Raw genomic sequence first — 27,088 nt, forward strand, 5'->3', positions numbered from 1 at the left:
GCCGTGCCCCAAACTGCTGCCCCATTTTTAGACCACAGAGCAAGATGAATGCTGTTGGAAGGAATGTGTTTATGAGAGAGGCAGTTTTTATCCATCACAGAGCAATGCCTGCAACTTTAAATGTGGCATGGGGGGGGGGGGGGAAAGCATCCCTATGATGAGTCAGCAAAAAAAAATTATTTCACCCCTCACATAAATGAGGATTTGATTAGTTCATTTATTGCAGTTTACTAGTGTGCAGCACAGACTCAAATGCGACTTGAGGGAAAACTGACATCAGAATCTGCATGATAAACTGTGTTGCTCAAACTTCAAAGGTCTGGTCTCCACAGCTTCCGGGACCTCCCCCTGCCTCCCAGGGGACAGATTTCCCCCTGTGATCCCACAGGCCAGCTGCTTCGAAACCATCTCTCTCTGTGGGCCCCTCCTGACCCATCAGCTCCCGGGTCTACATTCCTTGCGGTCTGCCCTCACTCTCTGTGGCCCTGCAATCTCCTTGCCACCTGATTTTCCACCTCATCCTTTCTTTAACCAGCTGACACTCAGACCCCTCCTTCCTTTGTGTCCGGTGTCTCTGGTTGGGTTTATAAAAGCAAGACACTTTCCCCAACTCATGCAGGGCGTCCTCCCAGATGAGCGTCTTCGGGGAGACCTAGCCTGACCCATGAATGAGTGGGGGCAGCGCTGGCGATGTGAGAGCGGGAATTGAAACCTGCCCTCGCCCCAATCGAAGATCACGTCGCTTCCCTTTTCTATAAAGTAATGCATCATTTGGGAGACACGACGTCTCTACAGCACCATCATCCTTCCCTCTAATCTGTGAATGTGCATATCTGTAAGAGTGTGCCTGTGTGAGAATCCACCCTTCATGATTTAGTTGAAATCACCAAGCAACGATCAGCAGCAGCAAAGATGACCCTCACAGCCAGGGATCCCAGGCACAAGGTGGTCAGCGTCGCCTCCCTGCAGGAGGGCCCAACTCAGGGAGTCCTCAGACCCCTCTGCCTTCCCTGTGGTCCAGTCCACGAGACTCCCCATGCGAGGGAGGACAACAGACATCAGATCAGCTGTAGGCTGTTCTCCCCCATGCACTCTCATGGCACTAACACCCCGCTGCATGGCGCTCCAGGACTGCAGCTCCAGGAGGAAAGCTGGCCCCAGAACAGGCTGCTGTTCCGGCCTCCTTGCCTGGTCCAGTCCTTGGTAAGGTGAACTCCAGCTGCATTTGCTGAAGATAAGCATTTGCTGCATTTGGTTTAAGCAGTCTTTCACATGTATTGTGTTAGTGTGTGCTTTTCTTTCTAAAGCAACAAAAAAAAAGCTTAATTTTTTTTTAAATATCCTACTTCTTATGTGACTTTTGCTCCCCTCTGAAAAATAACAGTGTTTCCTAAGTTAGTCCATAGCATTTGGCCAAGTATACCACACATTTGATCAAATTCACGCCATTTTATTGAGTGCCTATTTTATTGGCACGGGATGATTTCAGAAACAACGAGGACTAACAGTGCTACAGCCTCATTCATTTATTCAAAAAGCATGTATTGAGCCTGCACTGGGTGCCAGCTGCTGTGCCAGGTGCAAGGATGTGGATATCCGTAAGACACAATCACCCTGCTCGGGGCTTTTGCCATCCGCTTTTAATGCCCTGTGAAGAGGAAAGTTTACAGAGACCCACTCCCCTCAGGGGGTGTCTAGGTCATGTCCCGTCACAGGACGCCCAGGGCTCTTGAGCTTTATGGGAATCCCAGGAAGACTTCCATGGCAGGTGGCTGGTGCCTCTGACTCCACAGATTCCCAAAGGTCACACAGAGACTCTGCACAGTGAGCCTTGAAACTTTGAAGTTGGAGCCAGAGGGACCCCATACACCTGCTAGCCCAGCACTGGGATCCTGTGGTTGGGACCCCCAGTGGTGATGTGTTGGTGAGGAGCAGAACCTGGTCCACACTCACTCTGGTAAACTGACACCCCATTAAACTATGTTTTAGAACTTTTGTATTGGGAACTTCATTGAACTCAGCAGTAGTCACTCCATAGGGCAGCTGAAGACCATTCTTTAGGGACTGGAAAGTCCATTCTCATGCCCTTTGACTTCCTTGATGTTAATTGTAAATGACACATTCTCAGGATGTTTTCCCCAGGGGAATCCTATATGACAGGACTGTGTACAGGCCTGAGAAGTGACAGGGCAGCCTGCAATTACACTTGACTGAGTAATCCGCTTGTTTAGGGCCGTGGCTGATGGTTCCCTGTTGTCATGGTACCCTAAACATTTGCAGTTATTACCAAATCTGAACTCGGCCCTCATCTTTTATATTGAAATTTGTTATCTAAACAGACATATGTCAAGTAGAAGCTATTTCATTTGTATCTGACACTATCTTTTCAAACTGTTTATATAATTATTTGGGTCCCAAGTGAATTATGAATTCATCAATTTAAGGAAGAAACTTGGGGGTTCAGACTTCTTTTTAAGATGCTTCCTCATTCATGAAAAATACATTTATTTTTGTAGTGCTTTGGGTTATGTGTTTTCGTTTGTTGTTTTGTTTTGTTTCTAGAAGAGTCTTGTTGGAAGCTCTGTTTCCAGAATGCTGGATTGGCTGCTGTATTAACCCACTGCCTGTACCAAACTCATACTTCAAGAAAATATTAAATAGTTGCACTATCTATAGGGCCTCTACAGAGCCCCTTCTGCTATTAGCAGGGTTGTGACTTTAGGTCACAAAATAACTAGAAGCAAAATGTTGAAAGAGCCTTACCCAGGAGTAGCCAGACTCGTTCATTTGTGAGAAGGCCTGCAGCTGGGGTTCCAGAATCTCTGTTGCTTCCCTGCTGTTGCCAGCTCAAATGTTTTGTCCTCATCATGATCTGTTGCATTAAAAGACTGTCCAGAGATCTGATAATGCATTCTTTGTCTGAGTCATTAAGAATGTTTATGAAGAAGAAATTAAGTAGTGAAAAGCACAGATCCAGAGCTCAGCAGATCTTCCTTTGAAAATAGGCTCTACCACTTACTAGCTCGATGCCCATGAGTAATACCCTAACCTCTGAAAACCTCAGTGTTTAGTTCTGCAAAATGGAAGAGTAACACCTTTCTTCTGGGGCTGTTGCTGGGATTCGAGGTAGACAGGTAATCTCCAGTACCTAGTCACACGATCGTTGGTCTGCAGGTGCTCACTAAAAGGTGACCTCCACCCGTCGTGAGAGTGAACCACAGCATTCTCCAGTGCCCCCAGCTTGAGAGCATAGACTGTTTGCTTCTCTTCAGTCTGCTCTGAAAACCTTACTTTGCTCTTGCTGGATATTTACCTGCGTTTCTTGAGCTCTCTCTGCCCCCACATGTCCGGCACATCCTGCAGGTGTCTCCTCTGGGGCCTTCTCTCCTCTTGGCCCCACACACTCTGTTTGCTCCCTGGGTGGATTTGGAGGGGAGTGGTAACAAAGACTCAAGTTTTCAACAACAAACGACAGGAGGTGAAGAACTTCAGTTATAAGATTCTAGGGAAAAAGAGGAGGTTGAAAGAAAGACTGAAAGTCACAGTCGAACGTCATGAGAATTTAAGAGTAAAAGAATTAGCAGGAAAACAAGTCAGTCAACAGCTCAACTGATTTAAAAGAACAACATGAAGAGTCTAAAGAATTGTTTATTTTATGTATTCTTGCACTCACATTCCAAAACAATTTAAGTAAGTTCAAAGAATGTGCTGTAGTTGAAAAGCAAATGGAGGAAGATTTATCTGATGATTTATCTCCAAGATGTAGGAGGAAAGGTGGGTTTTGAGGAGGAAGAATCCGGGACAGAATATCCGAAGTCTGAGGAACCAGGAGCCGGGACCCTGGAGGGCAATGGCAGGAGAGGAGGTCACAGCAGCGCTGAGTCTGCGGGGCTCTTCCGGCCCCTCTGCCTGTGTGTCCCCTCAGTATGTGAAAAATGCTTGTGAATTGTTCACTCAGAAATGTATTGTGCAGCAGCAGATGTCCCCTGCCCCATGCAGAAAAAGACCATATTAGTACAGTGCCTTTCTCATTCCTGTTTCCTCAGGGGACGCCTGAGACTCCCTTGCTTTAAAATCCCAACCATTATCAAACTGTGGTCAAGAATAATTGTTGGCTATTTCCTGCTCGGGAAACCATCTGGTCTGCTGTGCTGCCCTATGTCCTCCCTCCTCTCTTAACCACAAATTCAGTCCTAGGAGAAAGAAGTAGAGGAGCTGAGGCCATGGAGGGCCAAGAAAGGAGCGTGTAAGTCTGTAAGCACAGAAGGGCCTGATGGCCACGGCGCAGGTGGCTGGTTTTCATCCTCACCATGTAGAGAATAAGAAGGGAAAGACTTACATGGAGGGTTTTGATTGGCCTGGAATGAGAACTCCACAGTGTTTCAGTAAATATCCACATGAACAGCCGCGGGGTGCTGGTGATCTCCCCCGGGGATCCCATCTGGGAGGACTGGCCCACAGTGGTGCTGAAGGCAGCAGTGTGGAGGTTGGCTTCGAATCCCTCTGGCAGTGTGGATTCACGGGAAACGCTGAATACGGTGCATCTCACGTGCCTTTCTTTTGTAAGGTAAAATTGAGCTGTTTTCTTTTCTTTAACATGCTCATTTTAAAGGCTATCTAAGGGAAACATAAAATTAAAATATCAGACTGAACCTTTCACTGGCTCAATTTCTTAATGCTCAATTGCTCTCCCATCCAAGAATAATTTCAAAAGATTGGAATGTATAAATGGCAATACTCGGATATGGAAATTATGTCAAAACCACTATTTGTATGAATTCAGTCCAGTATAATGTAAGGCTATATAAAATGAAATGATATTTCTGTTGAAATGCATTTTAATTCTTTGTCTGGATATTGAGGATTTTATTATTGGATTTTGATTACTCAATTTTCAGCTATAATTCGTGCTGAAATTCTAGGCAATTTTAAGAGAATCCCACTATAAAGAAAAAAGAAGAGGCCATGTGCAGTGGTTCATGCCTGTAATCCCAACACTTTGGGAGGCCGAGATGGGTGGATCACTTGAGGTCACGAGTTCAAGACCAGTCCGGCCAACATGGTGAAACCCCATCTCTACTAAAATTACAAAAAATAGCGAGGCATGATGGCGCCCACCTAGAAATCCAGCTACCTGGGAGGTGGAAGCAGGAGAATTCTCTGAACCTGGGAGGCAGAAGTTGCGGCAAGCCGAGATTCCACCACTGCACTCCAGCCTGGGTCGGGGAGTGAGATGCCATCTCAAAAAAAAAAAAAGTTTTTATTACATGACTCAGATACGAGGAGGGTCAAAATATCTTTGCCACATTTTACTGTAGGACTCGATAAAAACCTTCAAGCAGAATGAGGTGTTGGCCACGCCCCCCCGCCACTATATCAGGACTTTCTCCACCATGTCTGTATGCCGAAGAGTCAGATCAGACAGTGGACGCATGAGAGAAGTATCTAGGCTGGAACCATCTGTGTGTCACTTTTCAAAAAACTTTTCTCACAGGGCTGTAGGTTAAGGTTCTTTTAAATCCCTTGACAATTTGGCAAATAGTTGTTTTATAATCGTAAAACAGGAGAAAACATTTACGTAGGGCTTACTTTGCGCCAGGCACTGTTTTGCTGTGTGTGTGTAATTAACCCACTTACTACTATTTTCCCCCTTTAACATGAGGAACAGAGAGGCTCAGTAATTTGCCACTTGTCAGCTGTGTCTAACCTGTTGGACTCGTCAGTATTTCAACATGGAGGATAGGATGGTCACACAGCATTCGCACAATCAGAGAGAACGTTGACGACTGAGTCACAGGTCTTCACCTGGCAGCTCCATCATACCTTGGGGATGTTTCACGGCCACAAGTCCAAACATTCGTCCCAGGCCTGCATGACCCGCGCCCCGGTCGTGGTGACCATGTTCATTTCCTAATGCGTGCAGTTGCACAGGGACAGTCTTGGTGCACGTGACCTCTCGATCCATTCTCTGGCCAGTATTCAGTTCCTCATTGTCTCCTTGCCGTTTGCCACACCTCAGTCAGCCTTGTTTCCCGTGCTGCTGCCAGAGAGGCAGGCTCCTTTGCGGGTAAGCTGATGAGTTACCTGTCCTTGTCTCTGCCAGAGTGACATGCACCCATCATGTAACACATCAAACATACACCAGAGTTCTGGCCCATCCGGTGCTCTCTGCTCAGCTCTCCTGGCTGCCCCCTAATTTTTCTCTACTCCCACAACTTGCTGATGTACATTTGTTTTTCAATTCAGAACAAATTCAAAACAAGTAAAAAAGATCTGATGGAATTAGCAGACACTTGTGAAATTATCCACAGCTTCTTGCTGGAGACACATGGAAAGACAGAATGCATCACATCTCCAGGGAGCCGGAGCTGGAGAAGTCCTGGCAGCCTCCATTTTCCGCAAAGCCACGGGTCCTCCACAGGGTTGACCCTAGTGCTCGGAGATCAACAGTGGAGAGCTGTCTCCTCCTGGGAGGACTGGATCTCAAATCAGTGCATAAGATGACAGTTAGGTATTGCCAACATTCCCCTTACAAATCCTTCGGGCAGGGCAGCTTGGGAGTGCAGTGGTTGTGTCTTAGGAGGTCCAGCAAAGTCAATTCCCTGCAACGATAGGACAAGTCACTCTTCCTTCTATGGAGCACTGCCTAGGAAGTGACTGCCACTGCCATGTCGGGCAACAGAGAAGTCTTTACAGAGGGGTTTCATTCACTGTGGACAGATACAGTATAAAGTCACATGGGGTATTTGCTGATGGGGAGATGGCAGGGGAGGTGGCCCCACAAGCTCCGTGCATGGACAGCAGTCAGCCTGTCTGTGTCTCTGTCAGCCTGTCTGTGGTCTCTCTGTCAGCCCGTCTGTGTCTCTCTGTCAGCCCGTCTGTGTCTCTCTGTCAGCCTGTCTGTGCCTCTGTCAGCCTGTCTGTGCCTCTCTCTCAGCCTGTGTCTCTCTGTCAGCTTGTCTGTGCCTCTGTCAGCCTGTCTGTGCCTCTGTCAGCCTGTCCGTGTCTCTGTCAGTCTGTCTGTGTCTCTGTCAGCCTGTTCGTGTCTCTGTCAGCCTGTCTGTGTCTCTCTCCATGCCCTGCCCCAGCTCCTCAGGTTGCAAAGTTAAATGAGAACATGATGCATTTTTCCTATCATTTTCATTTCACATTTTTAGATGTGGTCATTATATTCAACTGGTTATAACATTTTGTTTCTAATTGAAAACTTGTTCCCCAAAATGTTTGATGCTTTTGAAGCAAATGTGAAAGTCCATTTCTGGCTGGTTGCAGTGGCTCACGCCTGGAATCCCAGCACTCTAGGAGACCAAAGCATGCAGGTAACTTGAGGTCAGGGGTTTGAGACCAGCCTGGCAACATGACAAAACCCCGTCTCTGCTAAAAATACAAAAATTAGCCGGGTGTGGTGGTGCATGCCTGTAATCCCAACCACTCAGAAGCCTGAAGCACAAGAATCGCTTGAACTCGGGAGGCGGAGGTTGTAGTGAGCCAAGATCGCACCACTGCACTCTAGCCTGGGCAACAGAGCAAGATCCTGTCTCAAAATAAAAGTCCACTCCTAATTCCATTTGAAGAATATGGAGTAAAAGACATGAAAAGTAAGGAGTCAAAAGCAGGCAAAGGCTTTAGTGAAAATGGACATGAAATATACTCTTCTCCACTTCCATTGTGTGTAATAGACTTGATCTTAAAGCAGTCGGGACTTACAGAACACAATTATTCAGAGGGTACCCAGATGCCCTCCCCTGCCTCCCACCCCTAGTTGGCCCGATTATTAACATCTCTTGTTAGTGTGCTGCATTTGGTACAACTGATACCAAAGTTGACCTTCCATGATTCTCTTAAATGTGAATCTGACTTCGGGGATTTGTGTGATTGAATCTTGCAGACTGAGAACGGTTTTTAACAACCAGCCTATGCTTGCGAAAACAGGAAAGTTTCTCTGACGCTGAAGGAAGAGAGACAGGATGGTTCCCGTGCAAGCTTGCGTTGGAAATGGGGGAGGGGGCGTGCACAGTCCAGCTCCATGCCCGTATTTTCCTTGAGGAGCCCTCAGGGTTGAATCACTCTGGGCTTCAGCCGAGGCGGGGGCATTGTTTTGTACTTGAGAAAGCTCCCAGAGCAGTAGGACCTGGCCTGCTGGCCAGGGCTTCTGTGGAATGGGGCTCTTGTGTTCCCTGGAGAACATGCCTTCATGGCCCTTTGGTCATGAGACATCCCACCACCCCTTCCTTTAACACTGCTAGTGATGAGTACTGACCCCCTGTAAGCAAATCCCATGGCAGCCTAAGATGAAACCGTTGAGAATCTTACTAGAAATGACTAAGTGGACCCATTTTTCCTGTGAGGAGAGAATTAAAGGCAGTTCCAGTCCCTAATGATAAAACCAGCATCAGGCCGGGTGCAGCGACTCACACCTGTAATCCCAGCACTTTGAGAGGCTTAGGCGGGCAGATCACGAGGTCAAGAGATCGAGACCATCCTGGCCAACGTGGTGAAATCCCATCTCTACTAAAAATACAAAAAATAGCAGGTCATGGTGGCGCGCGCCTAGGGTCCCAACTACTTGGGAGGCTGAGGCAGAAGAATCACTTGAGTCCAGTAGGCGGAGGTTGCCATGAGCCAAGATCATGCCATTGCCCTCCAGCCTGGCAACAAAAGGAGACTCCATGAAAAAAAACAAAACAAACAAACAAAAATACCACCAGCATCAAATTGTAGAGAACTGCAATTTCTTTCTTATGAACAGCAAATTTTTGTCTCCTTTCATTTTTTAAACTGTTGAATATATCAGATTGAATACACAGAGAGATGTCAGAGAAAAGGTCTAGTCAGTGTGCAAGAGTTGTGTGGGTTGTTCTGAGTTTGAAAGCAGAGCTCTGAATTCCACGAGTCTTGGGCCTCGCTCTCCCTCCTGAGCACCCAGGCTTCACGGACGTGACTCATGCGAGTGTGTTCACGGCCTACTACCATCCTTGGTCATAACGTTGCTCAAGGCCTGAGCAGGCCTGCCAAGACCACAGTGTAGCCCTGTTAATATCACATGACAGTCGCAGATTTTTTGGAAAACCTCCCCTGGCCGACTGTTTATCCGCCCCCATTGATATTTGTCTGAAGATAAGTTATACAGTCTGTTTACTTACAAATGCGTCAGAACAGTCTTGGACTTCTGCATGGAGGTTCTGCCAAATACAAGTCGAACTTGTAGTGGACTACAAGGGGAAGTGGTTTGGGCAGCCCCGGAACCAAAGAACCCCTTGGAGCATCATGAGCCACTGCTCTGTGTCCCTGTAGTTTAAATAGGGATTCAGGCTTCAGTTGTTAATATTTATAGGCTTGACTGGGGTGGGGGGGGACGAAGCCATTTTTTTAAATGAATTTTTATTTCTCATTTCCACTATGTGATGGATGCACATTTTTCCATTAATAAACATTTGAACTTTTTTCACTTTTTAAGAACATCGTAGGTGGCGTATTTCACAATCTTGGCAAGGCAGATATTTTTGGAGTAAATCAAAACTGAAGCCACGAGTACTGGCTCTGAACAGAACCTCCACTTGCAAATCGATGTAGCAGAAGCATCATGGGTCATGCGGACCACGCAGAAAGCGATCTGAGACAGGCGTGTCAGCCCCGTGTGGATGAATGGCCCTTTGTGGGCAGGAAGGAGAGGGCGTGGGTGGGAATGGGGGCAGGAGAAGGAACCAGCTCTGTATTTGGGGGCTGTGAGAGGATGCTCAGAGGCTTTTACACTATATTTCATATTCACAAGTTTATTTATGCTATTTTGTGTCCAACAGAAAGACTCTCAGAAGTTAAACGTTAACAACCCCCTAATGATTAGAAAAGATGGGCGAACCCTTGCCTTAGAAGCAGCTGTACATACGGAAAAGAAGGCATCTATGCTGGGAAAACTCACACACAGATGCAGGCAAAGCGAAGCATCAGCTCTCCGCACCATTACATATTGAAGGGCTTTGAAGTTATTTTTAGAAAAGCTCAAAAATCAGATTTTTTTCTTTTTTTTTTTTTCCCTACTGCTGCTTCTGCTTCCTTTTTCTTTTTCTTCTCTTGTCCCTTCACCTTCTTGGTCATTTCTGTTGCTATTTTTACATGTCCCTGTAGGTGGGGGAAGACGTGGTGTGAAATGCATTCAAGTGCAACTTTTTTAAAGTTATAAAATGCATATTTATTATGAGGAAAACTCAACCACCTGTAGAAATGACATCAGTAAATGTAAATAAGCAAACAATTGGAGACATAAGTGTAGAGAAGTCATTTACTTTAGAAATCAAGTAATGAGCTGGGCACAGTGGCTCACACCTATAATCCCAGCACTTTGGAAGGCCGAGGTGGGTGGATCAGTTGAGGGCGAAAGTTCGAGACCAGCCTGGCCAACATGGTGAAACTTCCTCTCTACTAAAAACACAAAACTTAGTCAGGTGTGGTGGAGCATGCCTGTAATCCCAGCTACTCGGGAGGCTCAGGCAGAACTGCTTGAACCCAAAAGGCGGAGGTTGCACTTGCATTACTGCACTCCAGCCTCGGCTACAGAGTGAGTCTGTCAAAAGAAAAGAAGAGAGAGAGAGAGAGAGAGAGAGAGAGAGAGAGAAGGAGGGAGGGAGGGAGGGGGAGAGAGAGAGAGAGAGGGAAGGAAGGAAGGAAGGAAATCGAATAACAAAAAGCACAGTCAGCATTATATGATAGGAGACGTAGCCAGCCCAGAGGCTGGATGGAGCTGGAGATCATCTAGTCCATCAACCAAATCAATTTAGGTTGATTTTTTTTTTTTTAAGCAAATTTTTTAGCAAAGTAAAAAAAAAAAAAAAAAAAACTATTTTTACCCCTAATTGTATATAACTGTATCTTTTTTGGCTCACTTAGGCCATTTTATCAAAAGAGATCAGCCACAAATTCCTGCTGGTTTTTTTATTGACAGGAAAATTGGGAGAATTCGTAAGTTGTTACGCAGCCAGCCGCTCTGTGCAGGGTGTTATGGTAACTACTGAGAAAGATGTTTAAGAAGTAGGTCGAAGGAACCAAAGGGCATGGGAGAGAAGGACAAGGGAAATTTATCGACCACCTATCACATCTTTCCCTCACTAGCTAATTAACTCACCTTCGCACAGGAGCCCAAGGTCAAACCACTTGTCTGGATCACCAAGGGAGACCCCCCGCTGAGTGAAGATTAAAATCTGCCCCTGCTGTAAGCTGCAGAGCCTATGATGTCAGACACCTGGTTGAGAGATAACATTCCCAAAACAACTGGAGAAGCTTGACAGCCATTATGTATGAGTGACATGCTCATGCTGGCATGTGGGGCGTAAGCGAGCTCCCATATTGACGTGATCTGAGAATGAAGACGTCTAGTCAGCTTTACCCGTAATGAGTTTGAAAGAAGCTCTCCTAGTTTGGCCCCAGACCTAAAGTCTTGCATCTCTGAACCACTTTTCCTATTTTCTTTCCCACAGAGGACAAGAAGCAAATGTGTGGAACTGAGCCTAGGTCTTGGGAAACCTTCTGTTCTCCAGATGCATATCATTCCCTGGGTGACACAATCCAGTTTTGTGAAATATATAAAAATATTGGAACTTTGCAAAAATTGCCTAAATGTGGGGCATGTGCCATGAAAATGTTTAAAACACAAATTCCCACACAATTTATCTAATTGATTTTAATCTGGTTATGCCTGCCCTCCATGATATTCCTGGCAGGGATGTGAGAGGCCACCTGCTTCTTTTAGGGAAAAACATTCTGTTTTGAGGGTAAGAGAAGGCAGAATCTGAGGGAAGTTTGCTTTGGGCATAGCTTCTGAAGCTTGATAATTGCAGAAGTTCCATCTGTAAGATGCTCGATTAAAATTCCTGATGAATTGAGTAATCTCTGCAAGGCCAAGAGAATCTAATGTTCTTGAATGTGTTCCATCTTCACAATATATCTAGTAACCATGAGTAGTAATCACACGAATTCCAAAACATGCAGCCAGCTGGATTCCTGGACTTTAGAAGGTTTTTATGCTGGCTGCTTCTGCAGCCTCACTAACTAGCCGGCCTAGATAGGAAACTCCTGTCTTCATTCATTCATAAAGGACCTTTTGAAATATAGACCCAATCTCTTATAAACCTTTTGGAGATCAATTTGTATGCGTAATAAAAGTGAAAAAGTTGGCTTTCAGATATCTACTACAGGAAAAGAAGTGAAAAAGTTCTTAAGCAGACGAGAAATTTAAGTAAGATTTCAGATGTTTTCTGAATATTAATTCACCGCACAACTTTTGAAACTTTGGTCAATGGAAATGTTCATTCCCTCTCCCTGTAAGAGTCAATGTTTAGCTTTCATAACACAAGCTATTAAAGCAAATACAGTAAGGAAAGTAGCATCTCATAGGTATTTAAACATGTATTCAAAATTAAAATTAGAGAGCAGAAAGTCAGGGTTTTAAATATGCTTCACTAACTTCTGATTCCTTGAATCTATCCCCATTTATTGTTTATGTAGAGAAACCAAAAAAAAAGAAAAATTATTATGATGACTATTAATTACATTGTTTTCCAAAGAGGCAGAAATATTGTAACCAATGAAACCTGAATATACTTTTACAATTGATTAGATTAAAGAGAAATTTCTAATTCCACTTCAGTAAATAAAAGAGCTATTCAGAAGATAAAGCATTTATAACAATGGACTTAGATTTCTGCTTCCTATAGAGATTCCACGCCCACGTGCACATATTTTGGTTACACGTGAAGGCTCATGAGTTGAACGCTTTGACCAGCATTCTGTTAAGTATTGGCAGAGAAATACTTGAGAAAAAACGTTTTCGTAAATAAACTTATAATTAAGAGAAGAAGAAGATGTAGCTCTTGGGGCTTCCATCACCTCCTAACAGAAAACATCTGCTGGACTTCCGGAATTTTCCTAAGACCCTGGGAACACACCCACGCATTTCCAACTTTTTTCCTAACCAGTGAGTTGGCTTCAGCAGTTTTCAGTTTTATAGCTGACTGTTCCATCCAAACAGCTGTTCAGCTTTGCCCTTGATTATAAATTCATTCTCATGTGTTGATTGCATAGATGGATATTGGTTACCTTGTGTTAACCGGCAGGTGGGGAGGAGGAGCAGAGAACAAGCTCCTAGGTAGAAACGTTGTCAAAACTAAAACCCATTTTGTAGATGAGGCTTGGTTCTTCCTATTGCTAGCATTGCCTTTGCTCAAGGGAATCAGCCACACTCATTTTAGGACAATCTGTGTCTTTCAAAATGAATAAGAGCAGTTAAAACAATGTGAAGCAGCAGCACGCGCCATACAAACTCCAGGAAGGTGTTTACCGTAAATAAACGAGAAAATCTAATTAAGTGAGTTTTGAAGAGACAATGGGGCTTTGTTTATATGTTTGCCTACCAAGGGGAACTAAAGCAAACAAAACTTATTTTTAAAAAGCTTCTTCAGAGTTCTCATTTTGTCTTAGAAGAACTTTCAGCGTCTTTACTTTCTAAGTAGCTGGATATGCTCAGCACAGTCAACCCAAGATCATTTAACCGGTTTTCATCCACCTATATTTTGAGGGTTCTCTTGGCCTGAAAGGTCTTAACAACCATGTCTCTGTGAATCAGTTACCGTCTTAGTCCATTGGGGCTGTTACAACAAAAAATACTTTAGACTGGGTCATTTATAAACAACAGAAATGTATTTCTCACTGTTCTAGAAGCTGGAAAGTCCAAGGTCAACGCACCAGTAGATTTGGTGTCTGATGAGAGCCCACGATTCGTAGATGCTGCCCTGCTGCCTGGTCCTCGTATGGCAGAAGGGACAGATGCTCCCTCATTAGTGACCTTTTAGGGCACTATTCCCACTCATGAGGACACCACTCTCACGACCTAATCACTTCCCAAAGGCACCACCTCTCAATACCAGCAGATAGATTTCAGCATGTAAATTTTGGAGGGACACATTCAGACTGTAACATTTTACCCCTAACCTCTCAACATGCAAAGTGCATTGATTCCATTCCAATAGCCCCAAAAGTCTTAATTCATTCCAACATCAACTTAAAAGTCTAAAATCCAGTCTCATCTAAATATCATCTAAATCAGATATGGGTGAGAATCCAGGTGTGACTGATCCTCAGTCACATTTCTCTCTCAGTGTGAGCCTGTGAACCCAAAAAATTGTATGCTTCCAAAATACAGTGGTGGGACAGGCATAGGACAGACACTTCTATTTCCTCTAGGGGGAAAGAGGAATGAAGAGAGTGGTGCCAGATGAGTTCAAAACCCACTAGGGCAAAGAACATTAAATGTTATGTCTCAAGAGTCATCTCTGACACCATATCCCACCTCTGGACACAGCGGGGTGGGGATTGCCTCCTCAAGTCTCTTGGCATCCCTGCCTCCTGTGGCTTCACGGGGCACTGCCTTCACTGCCACTCTCCCAGGCTGGAGTTAGACACTGGTCACTCCACTGTTCTGGGTGCTGGCGACAGCCCCACTCCCACACCTCCCCACCTAGAATAAACCTACACTGCTATGAATAGAACATTATTCATAATGCTCTGATAGACTGAGGCTTTTTCTACAGCTCTCTTCTTAGGCGCCCTCACCATGAGGAGTGGGGCGCCCCATCCACACGCCATCGCCCTCATGGGACCTCTCTGTGTTGGCTCTGTTCCCGTGTCGGGCCGGTGCCTGGGTGCTGAGGTTCTCCAGGGCATCCCTTGGAAGCTAGGAGGAGATGGCCACGTTCTCACAGCTCTTGCACTCTGTGCGTCTGCAAAGATGGCACCACATGGAGGCCACCAAGGCTTCCTGCCTGTGCCATCCAGAGAGACCATCTGAGCTGCACCTGGACCCACTGGAGCCACAGCTGGGGCAGCCGAGGAGCACTATACCTGATTGCAGGGAACAGACTTGAAATTGTTCTGCCCCCAAGGTCCTCCCATCCTGGGCGTAAGGTGGATGGGGCAGTGCCATCGATTGCCCACGGGGTCCTTCTTTAGTTGACTTGATGAGCAACATCTGGCTTCCCTCTATCATATGAATCTCCTTATCCAATGTTTGCCTGGCTACAATCTTGAAGTTCTCTCCTGAACATGTTTTCTGCTTTTCTACTATCTGGCCAGTCTAAGACTTTTCCAGATTTTTCGGTTCTGCTTTCTTTTTCCTGATAAATTCCATCTTTCACTTGTTTCTCTCTGTTTGCCCTTTACCACAGGCAGTTAAAAAAGTCATGCCACACCCTCGCTTTGCTATTTCTTCTGCCAAATATCCTATTTCATGACTCAGAAGTTCTACCTTCCACAAAACACAGAACATGAGCATGATTCAGCCAAGTTATGTGCTGCTTTATGACAAGGATGGCCTTCCCTTCAGTTTCCAATAACATGATCCTCATTTCCGTCTGAGACCTCATCAGAATGGCCTTTCCTGTCCACATTTCTACCAACACTCTGATCATGGCCACTTAGGGAATCTCTAAGAGGAGGGCTGCTAGAGGGCAAGATCTGAGTCACTCTGCTGTCTTAGAAGACCCCAGAAACCAAAACCCAAGGGAAAAAGCGAGGTGACTTCAAATAGTATAGAAATTGTCCAGCATGGGAGCTGACCATACCTGCAGCCACCACCTCTTCACAGAAAGGTCAGCTCTACCACGTGCCCCTCCACGGAGCTGAGATCAGGTGGTAAATCCCACCTTTAATTTGTTTCTCTCTCTTCACAGTCCTCCTCCTCTTACGGGCTCTCATCAGAATCACCCTTAAGGTCCTGTTCATGGCCGTGTAGGTTTGTCTCTAGCATACACCTCCACATTCTTTCAGACCCTACCCATTACCCAGTTCTAAAGCCACTTCTACGTGTTTAAGTATTTGTTACCCCGGCACCCCACTTTTGGTACCAGTTTCTGTCTCAGTACGTTCATAGTCCGTGCTGTAACAAAAATACCTTAGTGTAGGTGACTTCTGTAGAACAGAATGTCGTTGCCCGTCGTTCTGCAGCCTGGAAGTTGAAGAGCAAGTGACCGGCAGATGTGGTTTCCGGTGAGGGCTCTCCGCTTCAGAGACGGCGCCTTGCTGCTGTGTCTTCACAAGCAGAAGGGACAGTGGGTTCCCTGGGGGCTCTTTGATAGATGCACTAATTCCACTCACCAGGGCTGTACCCTCAGGACCTGCTCACCTTCCAAAACCCCCACCTCTTAACGCCAACACACGAGGGATCAGAATTCTACTCATGAATTTTGGAGGGACACAGACATTCAGACCATACCAGTCTGTTCAAAGCAAAAGAGTGAAAGCCGGCAGATAATATACTAATGATTTTTTTAGTCACGCTAATTGCCTTCTTATGGTAAACTTTCTGAGTCAATTGAGATGTTTACATGCAAACTTAGATTTGAAGGTTCTACAATGCCAGACTTAGAAAAATCAATATATTCCAACCATTCATATACTCAGCGAACACACTGACACCTACCGTGTGAGGGATTTGGTGATATGGGCTGGGGAAGCAGTCTTGCGTAAGGCAGTTGCCCTCTCCGACTTCACTGCCTAGCAGGGGGAGGCCAAGAGGCTGCCCCAGCTAAGACACAAGGTGTGGCCTGTGTTAGGCCAACAGGGAAGTGCCAGGAGTGTAATATAACAAGGAGGAGCCACCATGGCTCACAGGAGGGTCCCCAGATGGACCCACCATTGCAGAGTGAGTGTAAGGAGAAGAGCAGGACTAGGGAGGGTGGGTCTGAGAAATAGTTCCGATTAAGAAGGAGTCCAGGAAGGAATCCCTGAAAAGAAAAGACCAAGTGGACAGAGAGACAGTAATGGAGCCAGCAGACAGGCCTCCCAGAGAAAGAGGGGCTTAGGAGGAGGGAGCGGTCCACAGGACCCAGGGCCTCTGCGAAGCAAGGGTAGGATCCACACCATTTTTTTTTTTTTTTTTTTTTTTGAGACGGAGTTTCACTCCTGTTACCCAGGCCGAAGTACAATGGCACAATCTCAGCTCACCGCAACCTCCGCCTCCTGGGTTCAGGCAATTCTCCTGCCTCAGCCTTCCCAGTAGCTGGGATTACAGGCACGCACCACCGTGCCCAGCTAATTTTTTGTATTTTTAGTAGAGACGGGGTTTCACCATGTTGACCAGGATGGTCTCAATCTCTTGGCCTCGTGATCCACCCGCCTCGGCCTCCCAAAGTGCTGGGATTTACAGGCTTGAGTCACCGCGCCCGGCCAAATCCACACCATTTTTAAAGTGAGCTGGGGCCAGCCACGGTGGCTCACAGCTGTAATGCCAGCATTTTGGGAGGCTGAGGCAGGTAGATCACTAGAGCTCAGGAGCTCAAGACCAGCCTAAATAAGCAACATAATACAAACAAAATGAGCCAGGCATGATGGTGCGTGCCTGTAGTCTTAGCTACTCAGGAGGCTGACAAGTGAGAATCGCTCGAGCCCAGGAGGTTGAGGCCTCAGTGAGCTGTAATCACGCCATTGCACTCCAGCCTGGGTGACAGTGAAACACTGTCTCAAAATTAAATAAAGACATAAAATTAAAACATGTTGGGGAGAGGAAGAAGAGGGGCAACTGGAGGGAGATCTGGGCTAGAGAGAAACATTTTAGAAAATCCCTGTAAAACCCAAAGGCAGCAGATTATCTCAGAGGTCAACTGGGTGAACTGTGGCTGGGAAATGGACCATCTCAAAATACATGCTGGTGGCTATTGTGGAGGTTCAGGAAGGATGGACTCAGGATGTGTTCCACAAGGCTGTGTGGCAGCCTGGGTTGAGTCTGTGTCCCAAGAAACACCCACTATCGGGTCCCGGTGTGGGACCCACCTCTAGCCCCCACCCCAGGAGCATGAGAGCAGGATACCCCCTTCCTGCCCACTTTGGATTTCTGCTCCACTCCCAGACCGATCTTCTCCGTCAGCCAACATTTTCCTAGAAGGGCAGAGAACTAGTTAGGAGGAGAGGCTGGAGGCTGTGACTGGCCCCCAGTCCAGATCCATTCACCTGATCTTGGCTCTGTGGAGGTGAACATGGTGGAATTACCCTGTCTGTGAAGAGGTGGTCGCTGCAGGTACGGACAACTTACATGTTGAACGATTACTCTGCTGTTTGAAGTCACCTCGCTTTTCCCCGGGTTTTGGTTTCTGGGGTCTTCTAAGAGGGCAGAGTGACTCAGGTCTTTGTCCGCTAGCAGATGGCCATGGTTTTATGCTGCTCAGTGGGTTCTAAGAGAGCATCCTGGGGACCTGCTGCTATCAGCCCAGAACAGTTTTGAGGTCTCTGGGAATGAGCTTGGGAAGTTGAGTCGAGAGCGACTAAAAACGATGAAGTGCTGGGTGTCGTCTTCTGATGAATCACGATCTGGGGAAGCTATGGCCGCTCTTACTGTGATCAAGTGTCTGCCGCCTGCATTCTTGCCTGGCATGTCAGATCCTCAGCTTCCAAGAAAGTGCTACTGTTTTGCATGACAAAGTAATATTCGGTGCAAAGAAATCACTGCCAAACTGAGCAGCCAGTAAATTCTATGACAGCATTCACCATAATTCCCAAATGTAAACCGGTAGTGAATTGGTACTCATAACCAGCAGCCTGTCAGAAATCAGGGGAATGTGGGAGAGGCCTGCAGAAGCTGACCTGCTGCGCCTGCGGACGCGGATGGCTCCCTTCGTCAGTGCAGACCCGGGGCGAAGTGGGCAGGGGGTAGTCCCTGAGCAGTCCCAGGCCGAGAGCCCTGCACAGGACTGGAAATACACCTCCAGGCTCGCAGGCTGTCTGGTCTTAAGGAAGTTACAGCGTAAGCAGGAGCATGTCAGTAAATTCACAGCAATTCCCTGGTGCAATTCTGTTTGCAAATGACACCCCTCACTCTTTGCAAATGACACCTCTCACTCTTTGCAAATGACACCCCTCACTCTTTGCAAATGACACCCCTCACTCTTTGCAAATGACACCTCTCACTCTTTGCAAATGACACCCCTCACTCTTTGCAAATGACACCTCTCATTCTTTGCAAATGACACCTCTCAGTCTTGCATGACTGGCTGTAGTAGAAGCAAAACTCAGGTCCATCCTAGAGCATATCCCTGGAGAAGTTTCTATATGGGGGCTGAGCTTCTAAAGTAATTGTAATTTAATTAGAAATTTCGGTGTGAGTACCTGGTGTTTTTAGTAGGTCTTTTTTTCTTGGTAATTTATACATCAGCTGAGATGCTTTTCGTACCACAGCCAGAAGTGAACTTCCAATGGAGTTATACGTTTTGTTCTCTCAGGATTTTTCTCCATTACCTGTTCTTCATACCGTGTACATTTAAGAAGTATATATGTGTACATCTGTGCGTGTGTGTGTGTGTGTGTCTCCTTGGCAGCAGTCTTAATTCCCTGGGTGATTACTAAACACTTGAGGAAAGGTAAACTGCAAAGAACTGAATCTCGCTGCCTGAAGGTAGAGGACCGGAGTCGCCTTGCTCCCCTTATGCCTTCAGGGGCCTGGCAGGGTCTCCTGCTGCTGGGGCTCATCCTGCAAGAGGTGGCTGGTATGCAAGCGGCCCACCCTGACCGCTCCCCAGGAAAGAGGGCAGGGCATTTATGAGGCAATGCTCCACAGAACTGGGAATCTCTGTGGTATAAACCCAGTGGAAGGGAGGAAAGAATTTCAAATAATTGATATTTAGTTGCATTGACCATGAAACCAGCCCTTCCAGAGCAACGTCTCTGGCCCGGGCAGCACTGCACCCCTCGGGTAGAACGCAGGTGTGGGAGAAAAGGGCTTGGAGAAGCTCCCGCCTGGGACACTGAAGCAGTGAGCGAGGAAGAGCGAGGAAGTTCAGTCCACCAGGAGAAACAAGGAAAGGCCAGCGCAGCGAGCAGAGACAGAGGAAAGGCCGGCATAGCGAGGAGAGTGCCTTACAGTTGTGGAGAGATCAGCAGACAGGGCGAGGGACCGTGGAAGCGGGGCTCCAGCCACCACGGCAGGGTGGAGGGGAGCTGCACCCAGAAAGCCATGGCACATTCAGCGCCAGGAGGCCTGGGTGTCACACCCACCGCCTGGAGTTTCACTCCGCAGGGTGCAGAGGGGCGTAGTGTTTTGCATTAGAAAGGGACCAGAGAGGACCTTGGATTTCAGAATTTGAATGGTAGCAGCAGAGAGAGGGGATGAGTGTGGCAGGGGTGTGGGTGCGCAGAGGCTTCTCCAGAGTTAATGCAGCAAGTAAGGAGGACGTCCGGGGCCAGGACGGAGGTGCTGGGAACGCAGAGGAAATGGCAGACTCCAGAGACACCTGGGGAAAGCCGGTCAGCGTCAGCGCCCACCCCCAGTGCAGTGTGAGGAGGGGGTGCAGCAGTGTCTCCCCCATTTCAGGTTCTGGAGCCTGGCTTGAGGGCCTTGCAGTTCATTGAGTTAAGAAGCAGAGAAGGAAAGGGAGGTTGTTGCTGTTTTGGGGGGTTTTGCTGGGAGCCAAGTTGGAGGAAAGGCGGTAAGAAACTCCAACTCGAAGCCTGCCCGGTTTGAAGTATCTGCAGATCCTCTAGACAGAGGTGTCCACGAGGGAGGTAGGAGCCACCCGCCTCTGCGTGTTCGCTGAAGCCATTTGGTGTGAACGAGGTATCCCACCTAACGAGTTTGGAGGGGAAGGGAGCAGCAAAATTCAATGTTCAGCAGAATAGGAATCAGGAGGGGGCCGGAGGTATGAGGAGAAGCCCAGGCGGGGCTGGGCCCACCAGGGCAACCCATTCCAGGAAGGAGGGAGGACAGCTGAGCCGGGCCACAGGGGTCCCCAGAGCCGGGAGGGCCTCACAGCGGTGGCTAGTGGTGTTGCAGACCCTTGGAGAAGAGGGTCAGGCCAGAAACAGCTCACCCAGGTTCAAGGTGTGAATGGGGGACAGGAAGTGGCTTTGGAATATGTCCAGGTTCTATCTGAATAGAGAAAAATGTCCCCCGTCACCATGCTTCCTGAAAGAATGTGCCCACGCTCTGGGACGTGAGGGCTGGAGAGCTGTGGGCTTCACTGTCAGCGGCCTTCCCCAAGTCCTGCCCCGGCTCCCGTGCCTGTCAGATGTGAGAGGTGTTGCCGCTGAGGTGTATCCAAAGCCCGGCCATGCAGAGCCGCCCTCTCTCGCCATCATTTGGGTCATGGATCCTTCAGAGAGGAGGAGGAAAGCGTTAGTGTGGAAGGCCTTTCATATGGCTGGGCGTGGACACAGAGAGAAAGCTCCACACATCCTTGCAGAATCACTCCTGCCTGGCTCAACAGCACGTTCACAGTGAGACAGACCCAGAAGGTCATAATGAGAGAAGACCACGACAGCCACATGACACACACACACACACACATGCAAATACACATATACACACATACATAAACACACATGCACACACACATATACACATGCACACACACATACACACATGCACACACATACACATTCTTGCACAAAAATCTCACAAAAACATTATAGGTGAAGCTTTCTAGGAATAATCTTATTAATATTAAGAAGCTGACCACCCAGGTTGTGATGGGAAAAATCACAATATGGATATTCTAGCCCTCAAAGAAAGCAATAAAGTACCATGATCAGCGCAGCCCCACCCTAAGTCTCGAGTTTCCCTCTCCCCATAGTGCTCCTTGCTCCCTAATGAACCCCGTGCATCTCTGGGGGTCTGCACTGGCCCTGCTACACCTCTGTGAACACCAGATGCACAGGAAGCATAGCGGGGGCAGTGTGGCTGCGCCCAGTTGTTGGCTTCTATTTTGCGGATGAAAACTGCTATTGATTTCTCTTTTAACAAATGCCATTGGGAAGAACCAGTGTTCTGGAGGCTGTTTTCGCCCGTGTCATGAGAACAGGGAGCCAGCTGAGTCACTTCTTTGGAATGGATGTTAATGTCACTTGGTTTCCTCTCACCCAGGACCCAGGGCTTCATGTCTGGACAAATGAGCCATCCATTATCTTTCCACCAGACTGAAGAAAGATCAGTTTCTTGCGGTTTGTTGTTCTTTTTTTAATTGCGGATGTGTGTTCACTGTTTGCCCAAATAATCACTCCAAACCGGGGAGTCTTGGAGGAGTACAGGATGTCCAGATAGCACCAGCCCTTTGTTAACGGGAGAGATGTCAGACAATAACCCCGGCGTGGTAAAACCTGGCCCACACGTCCCTCCACCCCGGGGCCAGTGCTGGGGCCATCAGCTGGCCCTGGCAGCCAGTATCTGACCAGCATCAGACACTTGGTGTTCCTGTGGACAGTAGCTTTGCACAAATTCCCAGCAAGATGATTTCCAAAATATCAGATACCTTCAAAGAGATGAGGAAGACTTCCCTGCGGTCTGCAGTCTGGCTCTTCCCGTCCACATTTAACCTTCCTCACACCAAGCTTCAAGGCACCACGGAGCATGAGACATCTGTGAGCAGGAGCCAGCCGCTCCACCACTCACGGCCACGTCCCCTGTCCCCCTCGCAAGGCTTGCAGTCATCATGCTCAAAGATAGGCCAGGCTTTTCTCTAGGTATTGTTCCTAAGCTTATAATTCCAAGTGTTCCCAATCAAATGTATGTTTGAGTTGCAGCTGACATCCTGGGGGCATCTTTTGACTCTAAACAAACATAACTCATCACTGGGAGACTCGTTCTGTTCTTGGACAGCCCCCTGGGACTCAGTGACACAGACCCCAAGTTCCCCACCTCATGTGTGGGCTTCTGCCGCTGGTGCCATCACCTGGAACCTCCCTGAAACCTTCCCGTACGACTTTACCCCCGGCACCCGTTCTCCCCATCTTTCCTTTTCTTCTTAGTGTCTCTCCCGAAGTCAAATTAAAATCCACTTTCATACCCTTTGGTTTTCTTCGTGACAAAACACGTGACTGATGTCATCAGCTTGGTTTGTTCAGAAATCAAACCCGTCACACGTTTCTTCAGTCTGGTGGAAAGACCGTCAGAACGGATTTAACAGTAACATCAGCTCTCTCCTAGAAAATCCAACCAGGTGAATTCAGTGAATATTCCTATTTCCTAAATGAAGAAACGGAGGCCCAGGGAAGGGCAGTGACTGTGGTCACAGAACTGGCAGAGCTGGGATTCAACCTAGGACGCACTGAGCGGGTTTCACATCACATGAATCCGAGTTTAACTGATGAGTGTTAAATCCCTTTGCTTGGTTCATAAACCAAATGGCCACCATTCTGCCCTTTTCTCCTCCTAGCTGTCTTCTCCCTGATACTCCTAACCCCTCACTCACGGCCTGTGGGGTCACTGCAGGGACTTCCACCGCTGCCTCCCATGCCTCATCTCAGCTCATATCTGAGGTCAGCACCTCCAGGTCTCCTCAACCTTAACTGCCTTCTCCCGAGGAGCCTGAGCTTCCATGAGGTGGGCTCCTGCTTTCCCCAACTCACCTGAACACAAAGCTCATCCTCCCCCAGGTCCAGCTGAACCCGGCTTCAGAATATACTTAACCAGCCAAACTTCTTAGCATGTGAAACTCCACAGCTGTTTAGAGAATCTTCCAAAGTTTGTATGTGGGTGACAGTGCCCGTTTTTCAACAACCAATCTATTCAGAGAAGCTGGAGAAAGCGTAGGTTATGTCTAAATATCTCCCTGGCATGTGTTAATGTTTTGGAATATCAGCCTGCAACCCCAGCGGCCTCCTCTGCATACCTTTTGACCAGCGTTGCTAAAAAGTAACAGGAATGACTGGTTTGGGTTTCACCTTCTTTTTCTACCCATCACTGTCCAGCAGGGAGGGGGATTAATGAGCCGTGAAATGGCTACAAACGCAGGGTCGGTTAAAGCAGAGAAGCAGTGTTCTTAAATCACCTCTGCAGGACTGGGGCTGGCTTGGTGTTGTGTGGATTTCCTTGAAACCCAAGCATATGTTGTTTACTTTTGCAGACAATTTGTCCATCTGCTTTTGGCTTAATTACAACTTCAGGAAAGTCAGTGGAAAAGAGATATTCGGAGTCTAAAGTCATGTCTGTTCCTCGAGGGAAGTTTGTATGTAGGTGACAGTGCCCTACAGAACTGTTTTGAAAAGCCCCGCATGCATCCCCTCTTCTGTATACCAGCCGAGTGACCCGAACCTCTCTGTGCCTCAGTTTCCTCGCCCGTAAAATGGGTAGAATGACAGTACTTCCTCGTAGAGGTTTATGAGGATTGAATAGGCTGGCTGTTGGAAAGTGCCCCAAACAGTGAGCACTCTGGAGTAAAAGTGTTAGCACTGGCACAGCTCAGTCCCACCAGGGGTCGGCGCTAATAACCTGAAACCATTATCTCACGCACTGGTGGTCTGGGTCTCACAGGGCCACCAATACACAAATTTGGAACACTTCCCGGTAAGCAAGTCAAAGGGGAGAAAATTGTCAAACGAATCCGTGAGTTTGTTCAGCCACCCTGTAGAAAGAAAAATGGAATGTGACATGCTCTTTCGACATCTTTGGAACTCTGCAGTCAGGATTTTCCCCATGGGAGGTGAGCTCCCTGTGACAGATGAGGGACCTGCCCTCTGTCCCACCGAGATGAGCCATTGTAACACAAAACAATCTCAGAATTGGTGACATCACTGCCGAGGGCCGGTGGATTCTACTGTCTGCCACCTCGTGTTCACCACCAGAACTGCACGTCACTCACACCCAGGCCCAGAAATGGTCAAAAGACCAAACGGAAACATGCGTTTGTGGACATAAGGTTGAGATCTGAATTTAAAACACAGATATCCCATAGGCATGGAACGTCGTCCTTTGATAGCCTCTCACAGACCTGCGCTGGCCGACTCGCCCTTTCCTCCGTAACCTTTAAGCCCCTGAGTCACAGGAGTTGCACTGAATTGCTTATGTGGATCTGGCTTATCACCCACAGTTGTCCTCAAAATACTCGGTTCAAATGTTACCAGAACTAAATCTGGAGGAGGGAGTCCTGGCGTTCCAGAGCCCTTGCCTCATGTTCCAGCGCAGTCCCAGCAGTTGGTCTGGTTTATCTAATCAGATGCTGAGTGCGAGCTGCACCGGCCCAGCCCTCCTTTCCACAAGTCTGGTGGTCTCCTTTTTTATGACTCCGCTTGAGATGCCTGGAAAACATTCTCCCTGATAATGCAGGTGATAAAACCAGATCATCTGGTGGAACGAGCAATCAGAAATTCCACTGGGCAAGCGCAGAGCTTGGAGGAAAGTCGAGATTGCAGATGACATGTTTTCCAGTAGATAAAGGTGACCGAAGGACTTGAATGGGGGGTGGGGGAACCAAAGGAGAGGGCGAAGTCCTCTAGAGCACGACCCGCTGATGCTTGGCTTCAGAAATCGGGAACTCAGTATAATGGTCAGAAACGTGGTCTAAAAATAGAAGACTCCACGTGGGAAGAACATGAATTTTGGAGCCAGGCGGAGGGGGTAAATAGCAATGCCACAATGCATGTGTTTAACAGACAGCACAGGAAGCTCACTCTGTGTGTCAAATCCTGCCAGGGATGCTGAGGACAGAATGTGAATGAGGCATGAGCCCTACTTCCAAGGGCCTCTCCGTCCCATGTGAGTGTGGGGCAGAGATGGAGCGTGGCAGTGCCCTGCAGTGTGATGTGGTGGAAGGAGCCCCGGCCGCCTCCTCCAGCTATGAGGAGAGGAGGATGTCCCCAGACAGCCCATGCTTGAGTCAGGTCCTCTAGGCCCTGAGAGCCACAGACAGTGAGGGCTGCCTGTGCCATGGCCCTGAGCTTCCAGAGAAACGGGCCCAACCGCTAGGCACTCAGTTAGATTGGAGCATGGAGTGCATTGTGCCAGCGTGGGAAGGGGCACTCCAGGGAGGCAGGGGACAAGCCGGAAGGCCATGGCGGCTGGGGTGCAGTGTTCGCAGAGCCTGCAGAGTTGACAGGGTGGCTAGGGGGAAGGCAGGCAGGGCTCTCAGAGACCCCACCACCACCTTCACTTCACAAACCAGACATGAGCCAGCAGTGCTCAGCGGTGGAGAGCGGCCCGGACCATGATGTGGGACCCTCAGTGTGAGGGACCCTCAGAGCACGTGGGAAGTGGGTGCATGGGACCCTCAGCGTGTGGGACCCTCGGCACAGCACCCTGGGAAGCGAGTGTTGCCATGTGCAAAGCACCACTGGGTCCAGGGGCTGTGGGTGAGACGCTCATCTCTCTGGGCTGTCCCCTCACCTGTGGTACAGGAGAATTAGACCCGCTCCTGGGTGAATCTGAAGTGCGGGAGGGCCTTGATGAAAATATCAGTTCCTGACTGGGTTGTGGCTCCTGCCTGTAGCCCCAGCACTTCGGGAGGCTGAGGCAGGAGGATGGCTTGAGCCCAGGAGTTTGAGGCTGCAGTGAGCTACGATCATGCCACTGCAGTCCAGCTGGGCAACAGCAAAACCCTGCCTCAAAAAATATATATATTATATATATATAAATTCCCTGTCCTTTCATGGGTCATCTGCATGGTGCTGGAGCATTCACACTCATGTGTGAGACATGCCTCTCTCAAACCTGGTTAAAATATCAGCACATGACCCATCTCACATGAAAAACTTAAAAAGAAAAAAGAAAAATATATACATATGAAAATTCCCAGGCTCCTTCCCTTGACCCCCAAACGGCTAGACCAGAAAATTCACAAGGTCTGAGACTCCCCGTAGTTGGTACTTTGGCAGCCAGCCCAGCCCAGCCCTGGGACAGGGACCACTTCACAAGGATCACACGGAATCCTGTTAAAATGCAGGACAGGAGGGGGCCCAAGGGTCCTGATTGCTAATGAGCCCCCAGGTGACTCTCACACTGCTGACCCCCAACCTCTCTCAGGCACCCCAGATGCTCTCTGAGGTCACTTCCAAGTCCGGTATTTTATGAAGCCTTTGGAAAAGTAATCAGTTGCCAACGGCGAAAGAGCAGAGATGAGAATGTGAAAAGTGATATGATATTGGTCTGATTTCAAATGGCTATCACTGTCTCTAAGACTCTTCCAGGGAATGAGGCTCATGCTGGTATATGAAGGAGGACAGAGGTTGTTTTTGTATCATAATGTATGAGAAGGGAATATTCTTTTATCCAACATAAAATGAATCCGTACTCCAGGTAAGAACTTCGGAGCCGTGTTTCTCTTTAGTGTCCGTGCGGTAGAATTTTTTT

The 27,088-nt window shown here is 47.8% G+C and overlaps 1 protein-coding gene and 1 non-coding gene across 2 annotated transcripts in view; both read left to right on the forward strand.

Moving 5' to 3' along the window:
- Window positions 1–27,088, forward strand: part of COL4A2 (collagen type IV alpha 2 chain) — a 209,806-nt gene that overhangs the window by 83,690 nt on the left and 99,028 nt on the right. The gene's annotated exons all lie outside the window — the stretch shown is intronic.
- Window positions 26,380–26,483, forward strand: LOC118148514 (small nucleolar RNA U13). Its single transcript, XR_004735344.1, has one exon. It is a non-coding gene; the product is annotated as a small nucleolar RNA U13 (small nucleolar RNA).

The sequence above is a fragment of the Callithrix jacchus genome, chromosome 1 (assembly GCF_049354715.1).
Source record: "Callithrix jacchus isolate 240 chromosome 1, calJac240_pri, whole genome shotgun sequence".
In the NCBI taxonomy this organism is placed as follows: Eukaryota; Metazoa; Chordata; class Mammalia; order Primates; family Cebidae; genus Callithrix; species Callithrix jacchus.